General features: G+C 43.6%; 1 protein-coding gene across 1 annotated transcript in view; it reads right to left on the bottom strand.

Annotated features, from left to right (window-relative positions):
* LOC145409543 (uncharacterized) overlaps nucleotides 1-12,540 on the bottom strand; it is a 147,216-nt gene that overhangs the window by 101,967 nt on the left and 32,709 nt on the right. The window lies entirely within an intron of this gene.

The following is a 12,540-nucleotide window of genomic DNA, read 5'->3' as shown; positions in this document are numbered from 1 at the left end:
ATATTGCATTTAGCGTTGCGTTGTGGCTGAGGTGGAGAGAGGGATATGTGTGTGTGTGTGTGTGTGTGTGTGTGTGTGTGTTTTATTGCATAGCACTGAGATTCCTGTCCTGTCACGTGTGTTATGACCCTCTCTCTCTCTCTCTCTCTCTCTCTCTCTCTCTCTCTCTCTCTCTCTCTCTCTCTCTCTCTCTCTCTCTCTGTTGTTTGTGTGCATGTGTGTGTATCTTGTCTCATCTGTCTCTCACTTCTATCTCATCTCTCTATGGCCCCATCTCATATCGTTCTCTCTCCCATTATCTCTCTCTCACTGCTTCTTCCTTTTTTTCTTTCATCCTCTTGCCTTTCCGTCCGATTTCTTTTCTTTCCTTCCGATATTCAGTGTTCTTGTCCTGCCCTTCTCTTTCTGCTCGATCTCTGGCGTTTCACTGTCTCACGTTCTTCTCCCAGGTCTTTCACGTTTCAATCCGGTTCCATACGTTCTCGATCCCTAGCGTTTCCGTACGTTCCCGCTTGTCTCTGTCCGGATATCCACATACATGTTTCAGCGTATTCTTGTTTTTTCATCCGGCCACGCACTGTTCCATCCGGCCCGTGCATATTTCCTTCCGATTCTGTCCGTTTCCCTCCATCTGACGTCTTTTTAGGGTTTCTGAGTTATGCGAGGCTGGGGGGGAGAATGAGAGTGAGGATGAGAGGGGGAGGGGGATGGTGGGTGGGAGGGGGTGAGAGGGGGATGGTGGGAGGGGTGGATGTGTGAGGGGAGTGGCTGGATAGGGGAAGGAGGAGGGAAGGCAGAAGTGGAGGTGGGAGTATGAGATAAAGGGGAAGAAAGCTGAATGTGAAAGAGTGGGGGGTTTTAGTGGGGGATGGGGATGACGGAGAGACTGTGGAGTGGGGAAGGGGGGGTATGGAGGGGCTGTGTGGGGGTAAGGATGACAGAGAGGGGGGGAGGAGGGGGGGTAAGTGGGGGAAACCGGAGCTCACCAACCGGACCGGATCAATGGCCGGCTCACATGCACCCCAACTTCCCCATTCCACTCATTCCTCCCCTCCCCACTCCTCCTTCCCCTCCCCTCCCCCTCCCCTCCCCACTCCTCCTTCCCCTCCCCTCCCCCTCCCCTCCCCTCCCCACTCCTCCTTCCCCTCCCCTCCCCCTCCCCTCCCCACTCCTCCTTCCCCTCCCCCTCCCCCTCCCCTCTCCCATCACTGTCTCCCCCATTCATTCCTACTAGTTCTTCCTCTCTCACAATTCCCTTCCTTGTTTTTCTTTCCATTTCCTCCTCCCTCCTCGTTTCCCCCTCTCCATTCCTCCCTTAGTTAGCTTGATCATTTCTCCCCACCTCTCCTCATACCCTATCCCCTCCCTCCTCCCTCCACGTTCCCTTCTCTCCATCCTTCCCTCCTTTCCTCCAGTTCCCCTCCCTTCCATCATTTTCACTATCCCGTACCTTATCTTTCCACTCCTCCACAGTCTCTATTTTTCCCTTCCTTCCCTTCTCATTTCCCTTCTGCCCTTCTTTCCTCTCTCTCTCTCTCTCTCTCTCTCTCTCTCTCTCTCTCTCTCTCTCTCTCTCTCTCTCTCTCTCTCTCTCTCTCTCTCTCTCTCTCTCTCTCTCTCTCTCTCTCTCTCTCTCTCCTTCCTCTTCCATTTTCTCTCTTCCTCTCCCTCCTTCTCATTTCCCCTCCTCCCATCTTCTTCTCCCCTTCCCCCTCTCTCTCCTTCTCTCTCCTCTTCCCGCCTCTCCCTCTCCCCTCCCCATCCCCTACCCAACACCCCTCACCTCCGTTTGTTTACCTCTTTTGTGAGGTGGTTATTTATGTGTTTGTTGTTTGTTTTGCAGCTGTTTGTCTTTTATGCAGTTTGTCTTTTTTGCTTGCTTGTGTGTGTGTGTGTGTGTGTGTGTGTGTGTGTGTGTCAACGTCATCTCCATACGTAACTGGGAAAAAAATGATAATGATGATTATGGTGGTGGTGGTGGTGGTGGTAATGGTGGTGGCGGCAGCGGCGGTGGTGGTGGTGGTTGTGGTGGTGGTGGTAGTGATGGTGGTGGTGGTGGTGGTTGTGGTGGTGGTGGTAGTGATGGTGGTGGTGGTGGTGGTTGTGGCGGTGGTGATGGTGGTGGTGGTGGTGCAGATTCTGCATTATTTATTTATTCATTCATTTATTTCTTAATTTGCTTTCCTCCCTCCCTCCATTTTCACTTTCCTTTCACATTCCATTGCGCTGTATTTATTTGCGTATAAATTGCTTGTTATTCAAGTTCATTTATATCGACATTTATTCATATTTCATTATTAACTCTGAATAACTTAAAGGGGTTATGAAGGAGGTGGATTGTGATAGAATTAAGGACTGCAGTTGAGATGGTAAAGGGGAGAGGTATATGAGAAGGAAATAGGTTAGGTTAGGTTAGGTTGGGGTAGGCAATTTTAGGCTGGGTTAGGTTAGGTTGTGTTAGTTTAGGTTAGGTTAGGTTGGGGTAGGCAATTTTAGGCTGGGTTAGGTTAGGTTAGACTAGCGTTGTTTAGGTAAGATGAGGTGAGGATAGGTGAGGTGTGATGTGATGTGATGTGACATGAGATATTGTGAGGTGAGGTGAGGTGGGGTGATATAATGTGATGTGATGTGATGTGATGTGATGTTAGGCCAGGCAAGACTAGCATGAATTAGATTAGGTTACCCTAGAAACTGTCAGGAAAAAGTTTATAGAGTGTAGGATTAAGATGAGTTGGCATGAGGGATATCAGTTTAACTTAAAGATGGTTATGTGACGTAATGAGGGCGCGATAACCCTCGTATGCGTTGATAAAGACGAGAGGTAGAGTAAGATAATAATACGTTCTGAGAAGAATAAAGAAGAGATAAAGAAGACCGAAGAAGGAAGAAGGAATGAGATTATATTGAAAGAGAATTTGCAGAGTAAAATGAAACCTAGTTATTTTTGTCCCCTCCATCCCTGATCAACCTCCCACAGCGGCAGTGTGTGTGTGTGTGTGTGTGTGTGTGTGTGTGTGTGTGTGTGTGTGTGAGAGAGAGAGAGAGAGAGAGAGAGAGAGAGAGAGGACTAATTCTTGCCCAGGGGATTCCTATGATCCTCTGTTTGTTAATGTTTTCTGTGTTTTCCGAATCTTTGGGGAAATTGAAAATGAGAGAAAGAGAGAAAGAGAGAAAGAGAGAGAGAGAGAGAGAGAGTGGGGGGGGTAGATGCACTCAACACGCAAATACACTTTCCACACTAACGCACTATGTCACTCTGCACAAGTCACACAGAACCCATTAACAGAACTAAAAGCAAAAAATAATAAAAGGCTGAACCCTGAAAAAAATCCTTATCTATTTTTCTATCTATCTGTCTGTCTATCTATTGTCAGTCGCCTTAATCCAGTAAGGGGTGGCCACAAACATATCGCCTCCATGTCGCCCTGTCCCCCGCCATTTCACTGCCCTGCCCCCTGCTCACACACACCCCTCTCTCATATACCTCTCCACCTTATCCCTCCATCTCGTCCTCGGCTTCCCCCGTCATTTCACTGCCCTCCCCCCTGCTCACCCCCCCTCTCACATATACCTCTCCACTCCATCCCTCCATCTCATCCTCGGCCTTCCCCTCCCTCTCCCTCTTCCATTAATTTTTCGTCATTTTTTGTTCCGGGTTGAGAAAGAGTTCCCAAAAAAATCGCCTCCATGACATACTAAAACACAATAATATTTTTTTTTTTTCGTCGTCTTTTTTCGTTCAAGAGCAGTTCATTTACCCAGCCATCATTTTCTCATATCATTTTTCCCTCCAATAAATTTTTAGGCAGCATCTTTTTAACTTTTTTTTTTTTGAGAGGGGGGGGCCTGTGCTCAAGGATTTTTACATGTATATAACACGATTTTCTGGTGTTTTTGTCTCGTTACCCATATATCTTTTTTTTTTTTATATTTCTCAGTCTGTATTTCCCAGTCTGTATTTCCCAGTCTGTTATCCCCAGTCTATTTCCCAGTCTATAATCCCAGTCTATAATTCCCAGTTAATATTTCCCAGTCTACATTTCCCTGTCTATATTTCTGTTTATATTTTCCAGTTAATATTTCCCTGTCTATATTTCCTAGTCTATATTTCCCAGTCTATAATCCCAGTCTATAATTCCCAGTTAATATTTCCCAGTTAATATTTCCCAGTCTATATTACCCTGTCTTTATGTTGCTATTTTTTCGTCCAGATTGAAGCATCGTTTACATATATGACGATTCCCTAGAATTTTCGTTTTTTCTCGTCCTCTGTTTAAGCCTCGTATACACAGATGACGGGTTCCAATATTATTTTGTTTTTTGTATATATTTTTCGCTCCAGATTAAACCATTATTAACACACATCCGGTTTTCCCAATATTTTTGCCTTAACTAGATGATTTCTCCTTTTTTCGTTCACTTTTTTCGTGCTTTTTCGTCCACATTTTTCGTATTTTTTCGATTACCTTCTTCGCATTATTTCGATTATTTTTTTCGCTCTTTTCATTCACCTTTTCGTACTTTTTCGTTCACTATTTTTTCCTTCCCTGTTCCATATTTTTTCGTCTTTTTTTTTTATATTTTTTCGTCCTGTATGGAAGCATTATTAAACGAGCCATATCAGCGGGGAAACTGTTCTCATTGAAAACATTTGAAAACATTTGAAACCTGAAACCATCCCTCGTTATCGTCAATGGATATGGGGATAAAAGTTTGTGTGTGTGTGTGTGTGTGTGTGTGTGTGTGTGTGTGTGTGTGTGTGTGTGTGTGAGGGCTCATGTATGTTTATTTATGCATGTGCTGCACTGTGTTGAAAGTGATATTATATGTGCGAATGCGTGTGTGCTTGTGTATAGTTAATTGTGTGTGTGTGTGTGTGTGTGTGTGTGTGTGTGTGTGTGTGTGTGTGTGAGGGCCCATGTATGTTTATTTATGCATGTGCTGCACTGTGTTGAAAGTGATATTATATGTGCGAATGCATGTGTGCTTGTGTATAGTTAATTGTGTGTGTGTGTGTGTGTGTGTGTGTGTGTGAGTGAGAGAGAGAGAGAGAGAGAGAGAGAGAGAGAGAGATGGGGAGGGGAGAGAGGGAAAGACACATGTGTGATTGTGTTTTAAGCTTGTTAGCATGAACATGAATTTCCCTTTCGTGTTATTAACCCAGGGCGATGTAAGGAACAACAAACTATCCTCTCTTCGCTGTAACTTGGACTAAAATTGCCCTCGCCATCCCCTGTACCCCGAAATGAGGATGGTGGGCCGCTGGATGGGAAACAGTTTCAGCCTGCAGTCCACTGGGTTTACATTTTACTTGAACCTGGGGCTACAACTACTACTGCCACCACCACCACCACCATCATTACTACTACCACTACTACTAATAATACTAATCTAACTTGGCCCAAAATTGCCATCTCACTACCTTCATTGCCGAGTTGTAATAATATATTAACTCTAGAATATGGTGCTAGTCACGAAGAAGTGCTATGAAAAGAATGTAGAGCCTTGTACTCCTCTCACACTAACTTCACGTAATATTGAATACATTTACTAGTCACGAAGAAGTGCTGTGGAAGGGTTAAGAGACAGACCATGGCGATACTTACTGCTTTTGAGAGGAGGGAAGGGGTTCAGGTCGCAATGCTAAGTTAAAATTTGATATAAAAAAAGTGAATTATTTTCCTTCGATACAGAATAAACTTAGAGGTGGTTTGTGCGTAAGACGAGATGGAAGCGATTTAGTATTAAGATTAATTAGCCAGTGGTCAAAGTCATTAGGAACAATAATCAGCCAGAGGTCAGGGTCATTAGGCAAGGTCAAAGTTGGAAATGAGTTGAGCTGACATTTGACGAGGGAATTACGTAATAAAATTCGTTTGATGAGCGTCATGGAAAAAAGTGAAAAATGCCTTGTTATTTTTTTCGTCCCTATTCAGTAACGATCATGTCCATAATACTTAAAGACCCTTATTATCGTTGGTTAAGTTCCCTAACACCTTTTCCTTAGCGATTTATTTTTCATATTACTCCATACTGTCCTCTTATGATGCTTTTATCTTCTGAACACCAACATGGAAGGCGAAAATAATACAGTTGGGATAATGAGTTGTATGTGAAAATAAATCGGTAAGGAAAAGGTGTTAGGGAGCTTCCTTAGCTCACACACACACACACACACACACACACACACACACACACACACACACACACACACACACACACACACACACACACAGCATACTCTCAGAAGGCCGCCTGCTCACCTGCTCAACACACACACACACACACACACACACACACACACACACACACACACACACACACACACATACAGCAGACTTTCAGAAGGCCGCCTGCACACCTGCTCAACACACACACACACACACACACACACACACACACACACACAGCATACTCTCAGAAGGCCGCCTGCTCACCTGCTCAACACACACACACACACACACACACACACACACACACATACAGCAGACTTTCAGAAGGCCGCCTGCACACCTGCTCAACACACACACACACACACACACACACACACACACACACACACACACATACAGCAGACTTTCAGAAGGCCGCCTGCTCACCTGCTCAACACACACACACACACACACACACAGAAGGCCCCCTGCTCACCTGCTTACGGTGGGACTTGAGAGCGAGGAAGGGTTTAGAGGAGGCTGGCTCGCGTAACTGGATTATCCCGACCTAAGCAGTTTAATTCGCATGACGTGAGAGGGAGGGAGGGAGGGAGGGAGGGAGAAAGCAAGATGTAAAAAAAAGCAGCAATAGGAACAAGAGATGTAGCCACGATGCTAATGATAATAATAATAATAATAATACCAGTCATCATCATCATCATCACCATCATCATCATCATCATCACCACTGCGATCATCATCATCAACATAACTAATACCACAATAATACCAGCTCTAATAATGATAACACCACTCACACCCATTTTCCCAGGCCAATAAAAGTAATCCCAGGGCTAATACCATTTCCATGTCCGATAAATTGGGGAAAAACTCTCAACACATTCCAATTAGTGATTTAGTCTTTCGATATGCTGAGGAAAAAAATATAATCTAGGTGTTTCTGTTCTTTTTTGCGTGTAGATAGTGTAATCGCTATATATATATATATATATATATATATATATTTTCTGTCTATTTATATATGTCTGTTTTTTCTGTCTCTGTGTCTGTCTTCCTGCCTGTCTGTAGTGATTGTTGGTTCTCTCTCTCTCTCTCTCTCTCTCTCTCTCTCTCTCTCTCTCTCTCTCTCTCTCTCTCTCTCTCTCTCTCTCAAAGTAATAATAGTATATGGAACTTAGACTGATATAGAGTTCCCTTAGGTAGATGAAATTAATGAGAGAGAGAGAGAGAGAGAGAGAGAGAGGAGGAGGAGGAGGAGGAGAAGGAGGAAGAGGAGAAAGAGGAGGAGGAGGAAGAGGAGGAGGAGGAGGAGGGGGGGAGAAAAATGGAAGTGTAAATGGTGTACAGTAGAGCAGATAAAAAAAAAAATCGCTGAGGATAACTAAATGAAAGCTTCTGGAATTCTCATAAATAAATAAATATATATATAAATGAATAAATAATAACTAGAATCAAAACGTTAATTAACTCCATGGATTTTTTTTTAATGGAATAAAATCATGAGGGGAGATGAAAGAGAAAGGATTTTAATTTTCACGTCTGAATTTCAACGCATCCCTCTTGGCTCATCCCTGCCCTACCGCCTTGATTGGCTGGGTGAGAGAGAGAGAGAGGGAGAGAGAGAGAGAGAGAGAGAGAGAGGAGGGAGATGGAGAGAAGGGAGAAGAGGGGAGGAAGAGAAGAAGAAATGGGACAGAAAGTATAGGAGAGAAAAGAGAGGAGGGTTTCAGGTAGGAAAGAAGAGAGAGAGAGAGAGAGAGAGAGAGAGACGGAAAAGGAGGGAGAGAAGGAAAGATTGGATGAGGGAGGGGGAAAGACAGAACAGGAGAGAGAGAAGGGAAGGGAGGGGACAGGTAGAGTAAGAGGATTTGTGTGTGTGTGTGTGTGTGTGTGTGTACGTTTTTCTTGTGTGTGTACGTGTTTGTGTATGTGTGAAACATGGGGGAGACATAATACATATAAAGCATTTTTTTAAGCAAGGTTGAGTCAAAGGCTTTTCATCCCATCAACTCCTCTCATCCCACCAGGTCTATTCACTCCCTCTCTTTACATTACAGTGATACATAATTCCCTTCACATTTGCTCGTAGTCTTGATATGTATTTTCGTAATCTCCTTGAACTGCGACAGGTTTTGTTTCATTTTCTACTCTTTCCACTTCAACTAGGCGTAAAATTGCCATCCCTCATCTTGACTACTGGGCTATAACAAGAGAGTAGCTCTAGAATATGGTGCTAGTCACGAAGAAGTGTTACGGAGGGGATGTAGGGCCGTCGCATTGTCTTATTAACTGAACTACGGAAGCTTAACTGCAGAAGGACGAAAATCACGCAGTTTTAAGAAGATGCCACTGCCTTAATGCATTTTCCTTTAGGCAGACACGCAGCATCCGTCTACCCACACAATCTCATCCATTTTCTCTTAAGCTCTTTGCCCCTCATATGACTGGGGCAACTCTACAGTAGTATTCTGTTCCTCCTCCTCCTCATCCTCATCTTCTCCCTCTTCTTCATCTTCATCATCATCATCATCATCCTTCTTCTCCTCTTCCAGATCCTCCTCCTCATCCTCACATTCCTCCTCTTCCTCCTCCTCCTCCTACTTTTCCTCCTCCTCATCCGCCTCCTGCTACTCCTCCTCCTCCTCCTCATCATCATCATCATCATCATCATCATCATCATCATCATCATCCTGTTCCTCCTCATTCTCCCCCTCCTCCTCCTCATCCCCCTTCTCCTCTTCTTCCATGTTGAAAAAATAAAAACTAATGCTATAGGAAAAGGAAAAGAAAAACTTCGACCCTCTACTATTTCCAGTGTAAAATTAAAGCTATCTCGACTTCTAACAAAAAAAGAGAGAGAGAGAAAGATCTAGCCCATTTCACCTCACATTTTGGCCCCTCTTCTGAGACACTGTGACCCTCTCTCTCTCTCTCTCTCTCTCTCTCTCTCTCTCTCTCTCTCTCTCTAACCATCCCTCCATCCATCTCTCACTAACTACCTATCCATCCATCCTTCTATCCATCTATCTGTCCATCCATCCATCCATCTATCCATCCATCCATCCATCTATCTATATCTATCTATCTATCTATCTATCTGTCTATCTATCTATCTATCTATCTATCTATCTCAATCCTTATTTAATGAAGAAGGACAAAATCAATGGCTGAAAACTTGGAAAAACAATCATTCCTTTTAGAAGAAAGTTAATCTAAAGAATCCCCAAAATTATGATCCTTTAGAGATCCTGGACCCTGTGTGTGTGTGTGTGTGTGTGTGTGTGTGTGAGAGAGAGAGAGAGAGAGAGAGAGAGAGAGACTGCATTAGCTTCCTAACTAGGCGGCTTCTAACCTAGAGAAAATACTTAGTAACACGAATAACAACAAGAGTACAAGCAGGCTATGAATGGTGGAAATATGGCAATGATGATGACGATGATGATGATGATGTTGATGGTGGTGGTGGTGGTGGTGGTGATGATGATGGTGATGATGATGGTGATGATGATAGTGATGGTAGTTGTGATGATGATGATGATGATGATGATGACGATGATGATGATGATGATGGTGATGATGATGATAATAACTGTAGTGGTGATGATGATGATGGTGATGGTGAATTGTGAGGAGTGAAATGTTTACGAAGATGCCGCTGGCAATGGCAATAAATAGTGAAAACAAGAATAAGATGACAATAAAGACTAACGAAGAAGATGCAGATATAACGAAGAGGACAACACTATAACGAAGAGGACGAAAATAAGTCCAATTTGTCCTCTTGATCCTCGTCCATCTTTCGTTTGTCCCAGAATAAAATGGTCTTTGGTCTGACAGTCGCCCCGGAATTAAATCTTCCCTTCTGTCAGTCACGCCTGATCACGTCCCTTCCAATCTGAGAGAGAGAGAGAGAGAGAGAGAGAGAGAGAGAGAGAGAGAGAGAGAGAGAGAGAGAGAGAGAGAGAGAGAGTCTTGGCTTTGTCTCACACACACAGATACAAAGGACAGAGAGAAATACTGTACACAGACAAAATAAAAAGACAATATACAGACAAGAACAGACACAGAGAAAGCCTAATCACTGGCTCAGACACACAGGCAATAGATGGATAGATAGATAGACAGATAGATAAACAGGGAAAGACAGACAAAGAGTGACGCGTACACACACAAAAACAGACACACCAAAACACAGAAAAAGACAGAAACCAGGCAAAAAAATACAAACAGAATTCACACACACACACACACACACACACACACACACACACACACACACACACACACACACACACACACACACACACCGGTACATACAGACACACATATACATACCACATATACAAAAGGTACAAACACAGTATCACACACACACACACACACACACACACACACACACACACACACACACACACACACACACACCAAGCCGAATTCTATAATGATTTCCACACAACAGTCCATTAGAGTAATTTTAGAGTCAGTCCAATTCAATACAGGAGGGAGCGAATCCAGTTAAATGCTTGCCTCTCAAAATTCGCACCCACAATATTCAATTTCCCTCGTGCTTAAATATAGTCATTACGCCCGGCCTGTGATGACAAAGCCGGGTGTTTACTCTCTCTCTCTCTCTCTCTCTCTCTCTCTCTCTCTCTCTCTCTCTCTCTCTCTCTCTCTCTCTCTCTCTCTCTCTTCTACCGCGACAAGGGATTCAAGTCTCAATAGCGATTCTTTTATTTGTCCTGTTGTACACCATTTACAATACGACTCTCTCTCTCTCTCTCTCTCTCTCTCAAAATCTCTGACTATCGTACAGCTTAATCCTTCCACGTCTCTATCTCAATTTATTTCTATCTATCTATCTGTCTGTCTGTCTGTGTATCTATCTATCTATCTATCTATCGACCCGTCCGAAGCCTTGTTGGTCGTGGGTTTAAGTGGGATTAAATGCTATCAGGAAAAAACAAGAAAAAGAAAAGGTGATTACGGATGATTGATATCACTCTCTCTCTCTCTCTCTCTCTCTCTCTCTCTCTCTCTCTCTCTCTCTCTCTCTCTCTCTCTCTCTCTCTCCCCATCTATCTGTTTATCTATCTATCAGAATAGGTAAAAGCAAGACAACGAGGGGGGAGAGAGAGAGAGAGAGAGAGAGAGAGAGAGAGAGAGAGAGAGAAGAGAGAGAGAGAGAGAGAGAGAGAGAGAAGAGAGAGAGAGAGAGGGTTTACAAAAATAAATACTAGAGCTGTGCCTACCATTGAGGGGCTTAAAATAGACGAGAGTAAGTAAAATCCTTTAAAGAAACAAAGGAGTGTATTTTATCGTTACAATAGAGAGTAATTATCGCATATCGAATGATTTTGGCCTCACTGTTCTAGGGAAGCATTTAGGTGTTTTATTTTGACTGTGATAGATAATTTTGCTCCTATATTTATCTATCTATCTGTCTATCTGTCTATCTGTTTATTTGTGTATATAGTTTGCTGTCCAGTTGTACATCCATCCATCCATCCATCCATCTATTCATCCATCCATCCATCCATCCATCCATCCATCTATCCATCCATCCATCCATCCACCCATCCATCCATCTATCTATCTTTCTATCCATCTATCTATCTATCTGTCTATCTATATTTATCTGTCTATATCGTCTGCCGTTATTCGGAATCCATACTAGAGTTATCCCGACCAGAAGGGGTTAAAAGTATCGATAATAACTCTTAGGCTCCTATGACTCACTCTTACCTAAATCAAATCGCCTAGAGTCAGATGGAATAGAATAATAAAGAGTTGTCCTAAGCATGAGGGGGTCGGATGTATCACTATGCAAAAATCGATGTTGTTCAAGAGATGTACTTCCTTTCTGATTTTTATGTATGTTTTTTAAATGCTGTGAAACGAATGCATGGGTAGGTGTGTGTGTGTGTGTGTGTGTGTGTGTGTGTGTGTGTGTGTGTGTGTGTGTGTGTGTGTGTGTGTGAGAGAGAGAGAGAGAGAGAGAGAGAGAGAGAATCACCAGCAGTTTCAACACCAACAACAGCCACAACCACCACCATCACCACCACCATCACCACCACCATCACCACCACCATCACCATAACACAGCTATCATCGTCCGTATCACCCTCAGCAGCATCACTATCACCAACAGCTGCCACTACCATCATCCCTGCAGTACCAGCTACAGTAACAATCATCACTTTCACCACCATCATCACCACCATCACTACTACCACCCAAAGCAATTCACCACAGCTCACCACCAACACCAGCACACACTCATCACCAGCCACAGCGACCACCACCACTGTCACCACTGTCTTCAACCACAACAAAGACACCACCATCTCGATCACCACCACCACCA

The sequence above is a fragment of the Coenobita brevimanus genome, chromosome 81, assembly GCF_032717465.1.
Source record: "Coenobita brevimanus isolate Jiangsu-jjx chromosome 81, ASM3271746v2, whole genome shotgun sequence".
Classification (NCBI taxonomy): Eukaryota; Metazoa; Arthropoda; class Malacostraca; order Decapoda; family Coenobitidae; genus Coenobita; species Coenobita brevimanus.
Note: the sequence above shows the minus strand (reverse complement) of the source record. Positions and strands in the feature narration are given on the sequence as shown.